Source organism: Echinops telfairi, unplaced genomic scaffold (genome assembly GCF_000313985.2).
Source record: "Echinops telfairi isolate 266 unplaced genomic scaffold, ASM31398v2 ScPeMD7_7457;HRSCAF=8495, whole genome shotgun sequence".
NCBI classification, from domain to species: Eukaryota; Metazoa; Chordata; class Mammalia; order Afrosoricida; family Tenrecidae; genus Echinops; species Echinops telfairi.
The window spans coordinates 15,832,886-15,838,501 of NW_022111357.1; positions in this window are offsets into that span (position 1 = coordinate 15,832,886).

The window sequence follows — 5,616 nt, forward strand, 5'->3', positions numbered from 1 at the left end:
CAAACTTGATGGTGCTTGAATCAAAGTTGCATTTTCAGATAGGTCCTGATACCTCTTTTCTTACTTCGCATAAAGAAAATGCAGTTGCCTCTTGAAAAATGTCATCATACGTTTTTTTCCCTGGGGTCACCTAGGGGCAGGCAACTGACACTGCCTGAAGGATTTGTCACACCCAACAGAACAAAGGCAAGCTTCCCAGGATTTTACATTTCTAAATTTCTCGAGAAGCTGGTGGTCAGGCTAGTGAGAAATCAGTCTGTCTGAGAATGTGGAACACCGAGCCACTGCTGTCTGCCGAGCCGCTCCTAGCCTCGTCACTTAGCATTTGGAATCCTTGCAAACCTGAAAATCGACTTCCTTTGTCCCAGTCATCCTTGCGTTGAGTGTTCTCAGCCCTTGAAGAAGCGAGAAGCTGGGAAGAAAATGGAGGAACTTTGAGGACACACAGCAAGCTTCTGTACTAATTGGTCTGTCTGTGTATTTCGAGCAATTGCCCTGGCTCGTGCAGACCAGACCCTGGAGGATGCACTTGGGACAAAATCAGATGGTGTCTTGTCCTGGAGCCTGTGGTCTGGTTGCGAATGATGAACCTCACCGAGGGCACTGGACTTGGATGGGGCAGGGCTGCACCCGCAGTGATGCAGAGGTGGTGCGTAGGCCAAGGAGGCCATATCTGTCTGGACCAAGAGTTGGATATTGGAATAAGAGAAGCAAGGGAGTCTAGCAGGATTTGGCCTTTGTCTGGAAAGCTGAGTGGTCTAGTGGACCAGAGCAGAGCTGGATCCCGCAGATGCAGTGCATCTGACAGTCGTGTGAAGGACCAGATGTAGGGAGCTAGCAATTTAGGCATGCCGTAATTTCCAATGGACTATGGCAGGAGAAGACAGCAAATTAGCCAAGACTAGGCCAGTGGTGGGACAGGGATCTGGAAGGTGCTGACAGGTGACCCAAGGTCATGAAGTCTTTCTGAGGAAGGGAAAGGTAAGAGCAGTTCTGGAAGCAAAGGTCATCAGGAATAGCTTGGACAACCAAACCCAGGAGCTTCATTCTGTGCCCTCCACCTCTCTGTCCTCTTGTCTGATCAGTTGCCACACCCCACCACCACCTCAGGATGGCAGGTGCCCAGGACATGAGGATTCCACAGCCTCTCCATTTACCTTGGAAGAATGGTCATCTTAGGGCATTTATCTTTCACTTCTGCTGTTAAGTCCTAATTAAAAGGAAAAAAACGCCATTTGATTATCTCAGCAAAGATTTTCTCTTCCAAACTTTGTTTCTATTCACAGTTTAAACAAAGTTCTGCTTGTGTAACTTAATAAACTATAACTGTGGGTATTGGAAGGTTGAAGGCCCATTGATTCTAACTAAATTAGCGCCCCCTCCCCTATTTTTTTTTTAATTAGCACTTCTTGGGATCCCTCACCCCCCCCCACCCCACCCCAGCCAGGTGATGTTTGCATAAAAAGGAAGAGGATAGAGAAATTAACATGAGAAAGATGGGAGCACATCTGTTGAGATCCAGGTGTGTACCAGAAATCACTTTGGTTGCTTCCATGTGCATTTCCCACCTGGTTCCACCAGCCAGTAGACTTAGACTACGTACATACTCTCCCCTCTGAGCGCCTGTGGGTCACATCCTGGGCCAGTGTAACCCTGCTAGCAAGTTACTCCACAACAGAGCCCTAGAGAAAGACGCCCTGCTTGTGTCCCCTCAACAATCTGAGTCAGGGTGACAAATCAGCCATCATTAGGAAATGTCACCTCTCCCCATCATCCCACCACAATCTAGTAGAAGCGAGGCCTTGGGAAGGTGAATGGAGTAGAAGGCCCAGTGTGTTCCCCTGGGAACGTGTGCTGGGGCTTTTCTGCACTGTATCATGGAAATCCCGTGCTTCTAGACGACGGACGCTGCGAAGAAGCCATGTGGCAGGCAGCACCAGACCACACTGCGTTGGCTGTGACTCCTAGTGACCTAACAGGCCTGAGGCTGTAAATAGAGGCTGATGATCTTTCTCCTGCTAAGTGGGTGGGTTTGAACCAAGATTTCGCACTTAGCCAGCCAAGGTTTGCTTGGTGGCTCGACCAGCACAGCCAGGGTCAAAGCAAGAATCCGCTTCCTCCATCTGAGGGCCAACTCCCCATCTCTAACCTGCCCTGAGCAGGTCTGCGTTGCTGAGTGCACGGTGCGGTGCACCGTGGCAGAAGGGCTTCCACCAATCTTCCTTTAACTTCTTGAGCGTTGGCTTGAAGGGGCAGTGTCGGGGTCGCGGCTACCTTACTGCCCTGAATGAGCAGGTGCATTGTGATGGGAGGGGTGTTGGTGGGGCGAAACCCACTGACCTTTTTCTCACCAATTTATTTCATTTTCTTAAAACAACATAAGCCCCTGTGATCAGTTGTCCTGTGGTCTTCCAGAGAATCAAGATTACTCCTTTAGGCTCCCCCCCCCAAAAAAAAAAAAAGTCCCAATTGCCTTGAGATGAACTGGTCCAGCAGATCCTTTTGAAGGCCCTGAAGGAGACTTGAAACATGTATTGCTGCATCCATCCACTGTGATAGAGGCGGTTTTCAACATGTTTGTTAGAAATATACCCACGTGCATGTACAAACTGGAACCCTAGTAACACTTTTTTACTGGCCCTCTGTGTGTGTACAGTCATGTCATCCAACATCCATGAGACGTTCTGTGAGGTAGTATGTATGTGATTTGGACGTCATGCAAACACCATCTTGTAGTCTGGTTCTATTCCTTAAGTGTCTAGAACAGGCTTCCCTACCTCAGTGCAGATCATCCATGTGAGGAGAGAGATTTGCTTCGACTCCTTTTTGCTGACCCGTTGTCACTGGCGCAGGCTCCTCCCCTCCTGGTTGGTTTGTAGCCCTGGATAGAACTGATGCTTTGACAGGTTGGGGAATTCCTTTATCTTTAAGAATGTGATTGTGGAGTACAACATGGCTAAGTTGAGAGCAGTATAGGCACTGATTTTCCCCTTGTTTAATAACCTGCCAAATGCATCTCCTTTGTCTCGCTGCTTCAGTCATTAGCACTGGCTGGGCTGCATTGGAAGGCATGAGGCACTTCGTGGGAATGTTTTTGAAAGAAAATTAAACATGCTACCGCCCTCCAGAGGTGGACTATGTGAGATTGAATATTGGCCATTAGGTCAAAGCATACAGTAAACTTAAGTCCACAACATGCACATATGTACATAGGCCCTTGTGACTATCAAGACAAGGTTATATATGGACCAGTATGGAGCTGAAGTACAATCACTTTGTATACAAGCCGTGAGATACACGTGTGCAGGGGGCTGTTGGCATTGATTCCATCCCATTCTCTAAGATGCCACACCAGAGCCTAAGTGAGACATGTGGCCCATGATTCTACATGATGCATCCTACTGAAGTAGAAGATTTTGTTGTACTTGGGTCTACAACACTCATGGAAGCAGTGGGGGAATCAATTACATGATTTACCTTTGCTGTAAGTAATAGCCATGAACATGGATAGACCCTAAGGAGGGCAACATTATGAACTTTTTAGACATACCCAAACACCGAGAGGAAATGAGTCACTGGGCCTGAGGGCTTGGCGCCATAGTCCAAGTGGGCACCAGATCAACTGGTGGAACAGTGCACAAGGACAATGTGGTACCTCCTACTCTGATGAGCAGTGAGCGGGGTCTTGCACGATGTTAATCAGCCGTCTAAGGGGAAGCTACTGGTCCCTCCCTGTGTGGAGAAAAGTGCAGAAGTGTGGGGACAGTACCGTGGACCGACACCATGCCAACATCCATCTCCATGACCCAGAGGCCAGCAGAACTAGATGGTGGCCAGTGTCACTAACTTCTCTGAGAGGGATCACATTAGAGGGATCTTACACTCGGGTAGAGCAGAAAACAAATGTAGAACAAAACTAAATTCTAGTGGAGACCAGGCTTCCTGAGCAGACAGACTGATGGAGCCCATAAGACTGGCCCTTTGTCACCTTCTAGCCCTGGAAATGAACTCCCCCTGAGGGCTCACACAGGGATCGTTAAGTGGAGCAGTGACCACTGAGAAGTTCAGAAGGGAAGAAGAATACATCGGGACGGGGGGGTGCAGTGGAATACGTGATGTCGATCAATGACATGTAACAATGAATAGAAAACTGGCCTGTAAATCTTCACCCGGTTCACAATAAAAAATTTTTAAAGCCCTAAATGACAAACAAGGAGGAGGACAGAGATTCATGGGGGGGAGGGGCGGTTGGAGCAACAGCAATCTAGCGGAAGGAATTACTAAGGTGAGTGTGATGGTGGGAAAGGAGGAAGGTAAAAGGAAACAGGCAAGATCTAGGAAGCAAAGTTAAGGATAGAGGTATAAATACAGGTGTGTACTTACATAAGTATATACATAAAGAGGTATTGGCATAGGTACATGTATTTATAAGCCAATACATTGAGGAAGTGGACAGACTTTGGGCCACTGCTCAAGCCCTCCCTCAACACACACAAGAACACTTTGTTCTAACAACCTGGCATTCTGTGATGCTCACCCTCCTGGCACAATCGCTGAAGTCAAAATAGGTGCACAAATGTGAAGAAAGCTGATGGTGCCCGGCTGTCAAAAGATAGAAAGTCTGGGGTCTTAAAGGCTTGAAATTAAACAAGCAGCCATCTAGCAGAGAAGCAGCAAGCCCACCAGCCTGTGTGATCATGAGGTGTCAATGGGATCATGATGTAACAGGCATCTAAGACCCAAAACAAGCAAACAAAAAAACATTGTTGAGAACAAGGGGGGTCAGAGCAGAGATCCATCTGTAGACAATGGGACATCCCCTCACAGGGTAGCAAGGAAGGGATGAGTCACCGGGTGAAATAAACCACCAATGAAACACACAATACTCCTCTAGTTCCTTGAGGTTTCCTCACCCCCCACTATCATGACCTCAGTCCTGCCTTTCACTGAGGGCTAGGCCAGAGCTTATACACAGGTACAGATAAGAGCTCAGGACACACCTAATGAATCCAGGTTAGATAAACCCCCTCAGGAACGGAAATGGGAGTAGCAATACCAGGAGGGTAGGGGGAAGGTGGGGAGAGGGGGGAAGAAACCTTGGGGGAAGGGAGGCAGTCCATGTAAGATGAAATTAATAATCATTTATCAAAGGATCATGGGGTGGGGTAGGGAGGATAAAAAGAGGAACTGATACCAAGAGCTCAAATAGAAGGTAAATGTTTAGAAAATAATGATGGCAACATAGGTACAAATATGCTTGATACAATTGATGTTTGGATTGTTATAAGAGCCCCCAATAAAATGATATTTTAATAATAATAAAAGAAACTGAATAACATACTGGTTAAGTCTATAAAAGACCTCTCTAAAGTGTTAAAAGGAAAAGGGGCCTTTTTTTGAAAATCATTTTATTAGGGGCTCATACAACTTATCACAATCCATACATACATCAATTGTGTAAAGCACATTTGTACATTCATTGTCCTCAGCATTCTCAAAACATTTCTCCACTTAAGCCCCTGGCATCAGCTCCTCATTTCCCCCCTCCCTCCCTGCTCCTCCCTTCCTCATAAAACCTTGATAATTTATAAATCATTATTTTGTCATGTCTTACAC